General features: G+C 40.9%; 1 protein-coding gene across 2 annotated transcripts in view; it reads right to left on the bottom strand.

The window, feature by feature from the left end:
• Window positions 1-12,120, bottom strand: part of LOC129247215 (electroneutral sodium bicarbonate exchanger 1) — a 108,303-nt gene extending 96,183 nt beyond the window's left edge. For both annotated transcript variants that reach the window (XM_054886239.1, XM_054886241.1), the window contains exon 1: window positions 11,369-12,120. The gene's annotated coding sequence lies outside the window, so the exon portion shown is untranslated. The remainder of the gene's footprint in view (window positions 1-11,368) is intronic.
• Between the last annotated feature and the right edge of the window lie 303 nt (window positions 12,121-12,423).

Raw genomic sequence — 12,423 nt, 5'->3', positions numbered from 1 at the left:
AGCAGCGCCATCAGAATTAGAAAAGACTTCTCGGAGCCGTTTGATACCAAACGAGGTTTTAGGCAGGGCGACTCGCTGTCGTGTGACTTCTTTAAACTGATGTTGGAGAGCATCGTACGAGCCGCAGAACTTAATCGCTCAGGCACAATACTTATAAGAGCGCACAATTGTTGGCGTATGCCGATGATATTGTCATCATCGGTCCTAACAACCGCGTTATTAGTTCTGCCTTCTCCAAACTGGATAAAAAAGCAAAGCGAATGGGTCTGGTGGTGAACGAGGACAAAACGAAGTGGCTCCTGTCATCAAGCAAACAATTGGTGCACTCGCATATCGGCACCCACGTCACTGTCGACAGTTATAATTTTGAGGTTGTAAAAGACTTCGTATATTTAGGAACCAGCATTAACACCGAAAACAATGTCAGCCTTGAAATCCAACGAAGAATCTTTCTTGCTAACAAGTGCTACTTTGGACTAAGTAGGCCAATGAGTAGTAAAGTCCTCTTTCGACGAACAAAACTATGGTAAAACTCTACAAGGCTCTCATCATGCCCGTCCTAACGTATGGCGCAGAAGCGTGGACGATGACAACATCCCATGAAGCGACGCTTGGAGTGTTTGAGGGAAAGATTTTGCGTAAGATTTTTGGACCTTTGCACGTTGGCAATGGCGTATATCGCAGGCGATGGAACGATGAGCTGTATGAGATTTACGACGACATAGACATAGCGCAGCGAATAAAGATCCAGCGATTACGTTGGCTGGGTCATGTAGTCCGAATGGATACAAACGCTACCGCTTCGATGCGGTACCAGCTGGTGGTAGCAGAGGAAGAGGAAAGCCTTTTTTTGTTTTTTTTTTTTCGTCGGGACAACTAGCAAGTGCAGCACTCAGACATGAATTAAGTCCAATGTACTACACTTGGATTCCACTTAAATTTTCTTTAAATCTACCCGATCTCCGAAGAAATCTGAGTAGATCTTGTGGTGCCAAGGAGCCAAGATGGTCGCTTCTTAACACATCAGTGCCAAAGACCTCAAACCTGATTCGAGCGAAGGCGGGACAGACACACAGGAAGTGGTCCGCCGTCTCATCCTCCTCTTCACAAGCTGGACAGAGTACACTGTCTGAGTGGCCCATCATCAGTCCAACCAGCTGTCTGCACTCCCTTCTGCTTAATGACAGGAGGGTTTGCGACAGTCGATCGGACATAACAGGTAACATCAGTTTCGTCCATCTGCAGCCTCTCTGAGCCAGCCAAGCTCCCTTGAGGGTGGTAGTTACCCATTTGCTAACCGTGGCTTTGATGGCCGCAGAAGGGAGTGGCAAAACGGGCTCTGTGCCAAAGAAGTTGGCCTTAGAGCCCATCTTAGCTAAGGAGTCAGAATTCTCGTTACCCGCGATACCCACGTGTCGCGGGACCCATGTTAGCATCAGGCTATTATGTCTACCGACATAGTTCAGCCTAAATTTACAGGACTTGACTACCCCTGATGTGGTTGGAGGCCTGTCTAAGGTCATAAGCGCAGCTTGGCTGTCGCTGCAGACACATATAGATCTGCCTCTCCATCCACAACAAAGTTCATCGCTTTGCAGTTTTGTCCCGCTGGATTCCACGTAGACCCCAGAGCCGGAGCCATGTTCGGTTCTGGAGCCATCCGTAAAAATTCGAAAACAGTGTTTGCCGGGCTCATTTTCTGAGTCTTCCTACAACTGAGCCTCTGGTAGCACCACACTGTATCTCTTTTCAAGTACGACTCTTGATGGCATGGAGTCAAGGGGCATGGAGAGAATCGTTGGGTCGACGTCCATGCCTTCTCTGTGTTCCGGACAGGGGCCGTAGCAGTTCCCATTGTGTTTCAGCCTGCAGATGGCCTTCAAGGCCTCTCCTTGGATGAAAGCATCAAGTGGTGGCCAGGAAGCTGTCAGTGCTTTGGATGTCTTTGCTTCAACGTGTGATTTCCATAGCAGCTTACTATCGAGGATTACTCCAAGATATTTAATTTCCTTGGATAGATGGATTGTGACTCCTTTTAGCTTAGGCAGAACGATTCCATCAAGCTTTCTCCTTCTGGTGAAGAGGACAATACCAGTCTTGGCGGGATTTGCCGATAGCCCATTCGCACAGCACCAAGTGTCAATCCGATCCAGAGTTTTCTGCACTTTCTTGCAGATGTTCATAAGCGAAGGGCCTGTTACCAAACAAGCAACATCGTCCGCATATGCTTGTGCGTAGACTCCCGAATTTTTTAAGGTGGTGAGTAGAGGATCGATTACCGTGCACCAGAGCAATGGAGACAGCACATCGCCTTTGGGGCAGCCTCTGTTAACCCCAGATGACACCAGCAGATCTTCCTCTGTTCGCACCGAAACGATTCCTTGGGCCAGCATCGAACGAATCCAATTTACTAGCACCCGGTCTACGCCGTGCCTACTAGCAGAGTTACACATACTATCAAAAGTGGCATTATCAAACGCCCCCTCTATGTCTAAAAAGATGCTCATAGCGTAGTCCCTCCTGTCGATGGCCAGCTCCACCCAAGGTTTTGCAGTGCCGACTCACAGGATTTTCCACTCTGATAGGCATGCTGAAATGGAGACAGAGGGTGAGCCTTCAGCGACTTCTGACGTATGCGCAATTCCACTAGTCGTTGGAGACTTTTCAGCATGAAAGAGGTCATGCTGATGGGTCTAAAGCTTTTGGGGCTGGTGTAGTCGTCTCTGCCAACCTTTGGGATGAAAGCGACCCTCACCATCCTCCAAGAGCGTGGTATGTAGGCCAGTGCCAGGCATGCCGAGAAGATTTTCTTCAGGGCTGCTGTCACGGATTCTGCGCCTTCTTTCAGCATGGCAGGATATATGCCATCTGGTCCGGGCGACTTGTAGCCGCGAAAATATAATATTTGAGGGCAAATCAAATGGCGGCCTCATTCACCACAGATCTGGCAACGAACCAGCCGACAAGGTGTAACAGCTCTGACAACTGCCTCTATCAATAACTGTTGCCGGCTGACGCTTATCTGATTACCAGGAAAGTGAGATTCCATCAGCATACTGAGTGTCTCACTTTGCCGCTCCGTGAAGGAGCCATCAGATTTCCTAAGTGACCCCAGCTTTGCAGTTGGGTCCCTTTTCAGGATCCTAACCAATTTTGCCGTGCCACTCAGAGATTCAATACCGCTGTAGAATTCCCTATATGAGGCTATTTTCGATTCCCAAATAAACCTCTTGTAGTTCTTCTGAACATCACGGTATCGCTCCCAGTCCTCAGCAAGGTTAGTCTTGAAGGCCCGGTTTAGAAGTTTTCTGGACTCACGCCTCAACATCTGGAACTCTCGATTCCACCAAGTAACGGGAGTCCGGTTAGGGAGAGGTCGAATTGGACAGGCTGACTCAAAACATTCGGTTAGGGCAGCGTTGAGTTTCTCAACAGCCGCCTCAATGGCCTGTTCTTTTCGAAGTCTTGGTGGCGCAACGTCAAGGTCCCGCAACGACTCCCTAAACTTCTGCCAGTCTGTTTTTCGTGGGGTTTCTGGAGGGCAATGACATTTGTGCCTCCTCGCCACACTGAAACTCAATATACCTATGGTCCGAGCACGAATCTTCGGCAAGGACTCTCCAGTTCTTGATTGACCACCCAAGTTTTGAGTTTGATAGGGTGAGACCAATCACCTCCTGCCTTCTAGCTGTTACAAACGTTGGCTGAGAGCCCTTGTTATGTATGTTTAGGCACGAGGACGCGATAAATTCGAATTGTCGAGGGCCCCGTCCATTGCACTTGCTGCTTCCCCAGATTGTATGCTGGGTATTAGCATCGCAAAATAGGATGAGGCCCAGATTGCGCTGCTCACAGAACCTCACGAGACTAGTGGCCTTCCAGGGTGGTGGCCCTTCCAGAGCATTGTAAAGAAAATAAGCAGATGCAATCACAAACTTCGACCATCCGCGTCTACCTCTGTAACACACCTCAGCTGCTACCAAGTCTTGGCAACATAATTGCTTAGGACCCGTCACAGTGGGATGGGATGATACTATAAGACCGGTCCTAGGTCTACTCGAACTCCTGTCATATGATAACGTAGGGGCCACGTTCAACGCACTTAAGCCACAGAGACGGCCCCTAGAGATCCAGGGCTCTTGCACTGTTGTTATGTACTTAGTAGTGCACTAGCGGCTTTGGAATGCTGCAAGTTAATCTGCGTCACCGTCAAGGGACGGTAGCTACAGGAACCCGTCCACGCATTTGGGAAAGGCGTGAAAGCCGTCCCAAAGAAGAGGCTCAGACGGTTCCCGTACCGTGAACCCATGAAATCAACACTGGCCTCATCCACTCGCACCACAAGAGCAGCCCCTTCCTTTCATTCCCGGTTATTGCTCTTGGTGTACAAGAGGACTCGCCAAAGCCTCGTGTTGATGCCCGGATTCTAGGCACGTAGACAGGATAGGACGCCCGCCGTAGACAGGTCTGGATCCGGAATCCAATAGATGGCCTTCCTGAGGGGTACACTCCCCTCGCTGTAGACTGCGAAGTGAGTGGTCCCCATGGTGGGCACGTTATTGACCACGGTTCTGATCCACTCGAAGTTGGCCAGAGACGCGCACGTCACCTTTATGGTGCCGTTCTTTGTCTCATAGCCCTTCGCGTTGGCTTCAGGACCGTAGGCAATAACCTGACGCATCAGTTGACTTTTGCAGTATTTGATTTCTGATAGAGGAAGGCCTACTCTTCGTTGGAAATATCAGGTGGAGAATGACTTGAATTCACTTGGTGTGTCCAATTGGCGCCGGTTAGCACGATAAAGAAACGACTGGCGCACTTTGTTAAAATTTTCGCGTAAGTAGTTATCGCGTCAATTAAGAAGAAAAAGTTTGTAGCTGTAGCAGGGAGAGGAGAATAAATAAGAAAACGTTTAGTTACAGTGGAAAAAGAAGTGGAGTACTCGTTGAGTTGAGGTGGAGTTTGCAATTTATGTGTTCTTATTGCTTCTCTGATTGCGCATTTCTTGTCTGTTTTTTCCGGACCGTGTTATTTCTCGAAGAGGTGATCACAATTGGCCACCGAGATCTTGTGATTTAACACCTTCGCCAACAGCCCAGGGGCGATTCATGTGCTCAAAGATGGAATTCGTGAGGCTATCGAGGACATGGGGCAGCCACTTTGCAATTCGGTTATGGAAAATTTCATGAAAAGAATATTGTCCTGTAAGCGTGGGTGTGGTTGTCATTTGCCTAATGTTATGATATTTTCCACTATTAACGGCATACCTTCCTCTTTATAATGAAATAAACCTCCGATGATTTATATTAAAAAATAGCATTTTTCTTTGAATATCAAAATAACACCTCTTATTGGAAACCCCTTTACATAGACAGTTTTCAAGTCATACATTGATCGATACAGTAATTACATTCAAACATACATGTATATATATTATACATATACATATACATATATGTATAATTGGCTCTTACACCCTTTTTATGTATTTGGCCGATCTCCTCCTACTTGTGGCGTGCCATTTGATGTTGTGATGCTTTTCATGGCAGAAATACACTTGGAGGTTTGCCATTGCCTGCCGAGGGGCGACCGCTATTAGAAAAAACTTTTTCTTGATTTTGGTGTTTCACGGAGATTCGAACCAATGTACTCCGAATTCCATATAGTAGTCACGCACCAAACATTCGGCTACAGCGGTCGGTTTACATATACCATACATGTGGATATTTTCGTAAATATTACGATATTAATACATACACATAAGGTTTTAATTAGAACTCATTAAAGATGTCAAATATTTCTTTGAGAGTTCACATTGTGCACATTTACTTAAAAAAAAAAACAACCGTAAAACATTTCAGCCACAATTTTGTTAAAAGATTTATGATCGAGATGAATAATTATGTGAGAGTTAAGTCTGGATACTCTTTTAATAGAAATCAAATACGAGTATACAAGTAATATGTGCTTACTTAAAACTTAAAACAGTACTTACAATCCCAATTGCTTCGTTATTCAACCAAAAACCTATTATTCACGAAGAGTGTGTTTAGTGTTTGATAGATATATTCATACACCCCTGAAAGTATTAGAAAGGTACCACAAGTTTTGACTATTTCCGTTTTATTTTTTAATTTCAATTAGTTTTTTTTATAAAAATACCGCATTAAGCCAAGTTTCATGCTTTGTACAAAATTTACAAGAATTCACCAAATATAAAAATATGGTTCATTCTATAAAAAAGACCACATTAGTCTTTCAAGCTTTGTACAAGATTTACAAAAATTCGTCAAATTTCCATCAAATTTTAAATTTTTTTAATTAGAATTTTTGAAAAAAAAATTGGGTAATCTGTTTTATACCCCATCAAATTTTGGTATAATAAAATTACAAGTGGAGCCTGAAGTAACTAAAAATTCGTGTTAATCTTTCACCTGAAAGCGTTGGCACTTACTCCTCATAACGAATGTACAACATTTTTGAACTATGTATGTATATTTTTAATAAAAAAAAAAAATTATTGAAATTAAATATAAATAAGTAAATAGTTAAAACTTGCCAATATAAGGTGTGTTTAAAATAATTTCGGGTGGTGATTGTATAATTTACTTATACCTGGACTAATAAAATTAAATACTAACAGCTAAATGTAAACTAAATAGCTGGTGTGCGCGACTGCTTTGCTGATTGCAGACTATGGCACAGAGATATATTTGCTGAACACCAGTTTTAGAGTTTGTGCTTTGAATTTGAATTTGCTATCATATATTAATTCGCATTAACTATCCGTATTAACACCTTTACTGTAATTAACGAGTAATTTTTTGAAGAAAATATTTGTACATAAAATCAATTAGAATTCATATCGATCATCAACTGGTTAATGTGGTTTGTTCCATGATATTCGTGCATTATATTTTTATTTTATTTTTTATTAGCGGCCGCCGTAGCGGAATGAGTAGGTGCGTGAATGCCATTCGAAAGTACACGGGTTCGAAACCGCCGACACGAAGCCCCAAATGATAAACGAAGTTTTTTCTAATAGCTTTCGTTCCGCGGCGGGCAATATCAAGTCTCCGAGAGCATTTCTGCCGTGAAAAAACGCCTCATAAAAAATCATTTGCCGTTCGGAGGTGGCATAAAATTGTAGGTCTCTCCATTTGTGGAAAAATACTCGTATTAAGACGAGCATCACAAATAAGAGGGGGGAGTTCGGCTCAACCCCCAACAAAGTACGAAAACGCCAAGTATATGTATACATAAATATATTATATTATTACGTTCAGATTGAGTGTCTTGTCACTGCAGAAAGAAGATTTCGGATAGAATTGCACACCTTCAGAACTCCTGCGGCAAAGTTTAAATAGAAATATGCGGATAGTAAGTTAAAGGAAGCTCTGAAAAGCAAATAGGAGCAATACTTAAAAATGTTTCAAATAAAATCGTAATGCTGTTCTCTATAGAAAGCGAATATAAGCTATAATCCACCAGAGGACCCTAAAATGCCACTAACAAGAGATAAAGGTTTTTGGCTGGAATTCCAGAGGAAAAGGCAAGTTGCAAAACACCTCACTTAAAAAATCTCTAAGAATTTATTCACTTCCGGTATCAAACTAAAATGTCCTAAATTAAAAATTAAAATAAATGTTGTAACTAAAACAATTATGTGAATATGAATCACTCCAAAGATATAACATAATAAAATTACCCTATTAGGGTATTCACAACGATGTCGAAAGTGCCATACTATTATATGAGCCCCTCAATGCACACATCGATTAACTCCACTATTTGAAAAACCTTAAATTAAAGTTTCAAAGCCCTTGGCCTTTAAAGTTAATTTTTATTGTTAAGAGAATATAATGTTCCGCAAAATCCTGCTTATGTAAGTCATTCTTCTTCTTCTTCTTCTTAATTGGCGCGATAACCTCTTACGCGATTTTGGCAGAGTTTAACAAAGCGCGCCAGTCGTTTCCTTCTCGTGCTAACCGGCGTCAATTGGACACACCAAGTGAAGCCAAGTTCTTCTCCACCTGATCTTTCCAACGCAGAGGAGGCCTTCGTCCTCCTCTACTACGACCAGCTGGTACCGCATCTAATACTTTCAGAGCCGGAGCGTTTGTATCCATTTCAGCTCATCATTCCATTGCCTGCGATATTCGCCATTGACAAAGTGCAAAGGTCCAAATATCTTGCGCGAAATCTTTCTCTCAAATACTCCAAGCGTCGCCCATCGGATGTTGCCATCGTCCAAGCTTCTGCGTTATACGTTAGGACGGGCATGATGAGAGTCTTGTAGAGTGTTAGTTTTGTTCGTCGAGAGAGGACTTTACTACTCAGTTCAAAGAAGCACTTGTTGGCAAGAGAGATTCTTCGTTGGATTTCTAGACTCGCCTTGTTATAGGTATTAATGCTGGTTCCTAAATAAACGAAGTCTTTTACAACCTCGAAGTTATAGCTGTCAACAGTGACGTGGGTGCCGATATGCGAGTGCGCCGATTGTTTGTTTGATGACAGGAGGTACTTCGTTTTGTCCTCGTTCACCACCGGACCCATTCGCTTTGCCTCTTTATCCAGTTTGGAGAAAGCAGAACTAACAGCGCGGTTGTTAAGGCCGACGATGTCAATATCATTGGCATACGCCAACAATTGTGCACTCTTATAAAATATTGTGCCTGAGTGATTAAGTTCTGCGGCTCGTACGATACTTTCCAACATCAGGTTAAAGAAGTCACACGATAGCGAGTCGTCCTGCCTAAAACCTCGTTTGGTATTAAACGGCTCGGAGTGGTCCTTTCCAATTCTGATGGCGCTGCTGGTGTTGAGCAACGAGATACCAAATTCAGACATAGCGGTATACAGGTAAGTCCTTTTCGTACTGTCGAATGCAGCTTTGAGTGTCGATTCTTCTTTCTTGGGTCTTTTTCAAGCGTATTATTTGGCTTATTGCAAATATTTATATGGTCGATGGTACACTTTCCAGTTCTAAAGCCACACTGATAAGGATTATTGTGAGACGTTCGTCCTATGGAGTGAACGACAGTGCTTGCCTATGAAGTATCTCTCCCACAACAAATCCGACACCGAATTTGCGCTCATTTACATGGCAGCTGTTCTAGACCTCGCAAGGATCTACAGTTAGTAACAGAAGTAAGTATACATCGGACACGTTTTCAATTTTCCCCCAATCGATACCTTCTAACAACCTATATTAAGTTATAACAAAATTCTGTTTTATGTACATGAATGATATGCAAAAATCATATTTACTCCAAATAAGGACCAAATTTTAAAAAGGAACAAATTATAGCTTTTTATATTAAACTTTATTAAATTATTAAAAATTCATGTCTCAAAAGTAAGTATACAGTTCATCATATTATTAATTTGTGAAATCAAAAACATAATTAAAATCAAATCCTTGTATTTGGTAGGATAACCATTAGACTTTACAATCGCTTTAAGTCGTAATGGCATTGATTTCACAAAGTTTTCAGTTACAGGTGGTATTTTATTCCATTCGTCTTGAAGGTTGGTATCCGGGGATTGTGGCGGTGTTTTCAGCTGTCTTCGCACATTGTATAACAGCCACTCTCGTACAATGTTAGACGTGCGCGTGGGTTCATTATCCTGCTGGAAGATAAACGATCCTCCAAGGCCCAATTTCGTAGCGCTTTCTTTTAAATTATTTTTCAAAATATTTAAATAATCGGAATTCACAGAGAGAACGTAGGTTCAAATCTCGGTGAGACACCAAAATTAAGAAAAACATTTTTCTAATAGCGGTCGCCCCTCGGCAGGCAATGGCAAACTTCCGAGTGTATTTCTGCCATGAAAAAGCTCCTCATAAAAATATGTGCCGTTCGGAGTCGGCTTGAAACTGTAGGTCCCTCCATTTGTGGAACAACATCAAGACGCACTCCACAAATAGGAGGAGGAGCTCGGGCAAACACCCAAAAAGGGTGTATGCGCCAATTATATTATATATAGTACATATGTAGATATATATGTCATCCGCAAAGCCAATGATATATATATCTGTGTTGAATGGCAGGCTAAACACTTCATCGTACATAATGTTCTATAGCGTGAGGCCCTGCTGTAACCTCATACTTCTTTATTTTATCTTCTGTTTCATATTCCAAAACTCGATTGCTCAGATAATTTCTGGCCATATTGTAAATATAGGCAGGGACAGCTAGCTTTTTAAGTGCGGTAAGAATATGTCTTCAGTCTGCTGAGTAGACAGCATTTTTTAAATCCAAGGTTACGACTTCATAGTATTGTTTGTCGCCGCCTCTTCAACGCTTCAATGTTTGGCCGAGCTCCTCCTCCTATTTGTGGTGTGCGTCATTGTCATGTTGTTCCACAAATGGAGGGGCTTACAGTTTCAAGCCGACTCCGAACGGGAAATATTTTTATGAGGAGCTTTTTCATGGCAGAAATACACTCGGAGGTTTGCCATTGCCTGTCGAGGGGCGATCGCTATTAGAAAAATGTTTTTCTTAATTTTGATGTTTCACCGAGATGCGAACCAACGTTCTCTCTGTGGATTTTGAATGGTAGTCACGCACCAATCCATTCGGCTTCGGCTAAGAATAAATTTGACAAAAGCTTGTTGTATATAAATCAACATTGAACAAAATAAGTTTCATTTACAACTAAAAACTTTTAACAAGAACATTTAAAATCTGTAAGAAACATAAAATCAAATCAAAATCAAAACAATTTTTCTAAATAGTTCTTCTCTATTATAGTGTGTACATTTTTTCTCTTAAAGACGGTCTTTATCAAGGGAATGATTAATATGTCGATGGTTTTCGAGGAAAGCGACGCAACTCAAAATTAACTCAAATTCGGAGTTTTGCCGTTAAAAGCAAAAATCAACTACAGAGTTTATATATTTTTATCTGGAAAAGCGTCATAAGCGAATCTTGAAGCAATTCTGAGAGGTGGCGTTAGTGTCGTTTTGTCAAGGGATCGAATTGGCGCGTCACTTATCTAGAAAACTGACCCACCTCAGTATTTTGTATTTTTGAATTATGTCACTTTTCTCGAAAACCATCGATGTGTATAAGTAAATACATATATCTACATTTATTTTGAACATGAATTCAGTCGAATTTTAAATACCAATTTTTGAAATATCTTCTTCAGCCAAAATCAAAATCAATCTAAACGCAAATTTAGACTTTGAAAAGCGCTGAATCTACACACACAAACGTGTGTTACATAATTCTATTGCTTCCGACCTCATCTTAATTTGGCTTTAAAAGTCGTTGTAACAAATTTAGCACAAACGCAGACATATTTCCACTTGTTTTCTTTATTTTTCTAATAAGCCCCAAATAAAAATGATTATACTCACGTATAAATAAGCAAAGCTAAACCCCAGATGTACTGCTAAACTTGGTTCCGATTTCAACAAATTTGAGGTTAAATTTACTCGGGCATCCGGCTGATGAGTAAAATTTGTTGTGTTAGATATTTACTTTTGGCAGGTATTTTGTTATTAGCTACTAATTAAAAGTACAACTTCTGAAGTTGAAATTGTTGTGAAGTTGCTTTTATATACAAATATATTTCCTGAGATTTGTTTTCACTGTATCACTGTGCTATTATGCATAATGGTTGATGCAGTCTTAGTATACCGTTAAAATTTTTCTTTTTGTGTATACAGTTTGTTAGTATTTGAAATGACTAGTGAACAATACGTGCAGAGTAGAAATCTTTTTTGTTGTATAAATCGATTCGTAAAACTCTTGGATGGCGGGGTTAATTCGTTATAACAGCCTCGTTTTGGCCATGTGAGTTGTACAAATTTGTACTTTTTAAATAATTTTTTTATTATTAGTTAATTTGATGGCTCATTCCACAATTACTTAAACAAAATTCCACCGTATTTTATTGAGTTAACAATATTGCACATGAATACATCTGACGAAATATGAACGCAATAGTAATATATATTCAACTATAGTAACTTTGTGTATATTTCAGTAATGTACATTAGATAACAGTACGCCGATGTATTTATTATGCAAATGTTATAACCACAAAAATTTAAACAATATTTCTTTGTACTAATTAAAGTTTTGCAAAAGTGATAGAATACCACTGTCTTATTCACCGCGCAGGCGCTAACATAAATAATAATATCAATATCTTAACATACATACTTATGTGTATTGATACATTCGTGTTTTGTCTTCTGCTTTACACCCCCCAGCAATAAATTGGTGCGTGTAAGGCAATTGTATAATAGTAATACAGAATGCGTTGGCATCTCTGGCCATTCATTTTATAACGGTACCGCCATATAATAAATATTAAGTACTTGTTATCTCTTTGTTAATTCCGTAATTTTTTATTCTACATTTACTAATGCGATTAATTTCTCTTCAGAGAACCGCTGTTGTGTTG

Source organism: Anastrepha obliqua, chromosome 5, assembly GCF_027943255.1.
Source record: "Anastrepha obliqua isolate idAnaObli1 chromosome 5, idAnaObli1_1.0, whole genome shotgun sequence".
NCBI classification, from domain to species: domain Eukaryota; kingdom Metazoa; phylum Arthropoda; class Insecta; order Diptera; family Tephritidae; genus Anastrepha; species Anastrepha obliqua.
The sequence above is the reverse complement of the archived record's forward strand: the minus strand, read 5'-3'. Positions and strand labels throughout refer to the sequence as shown.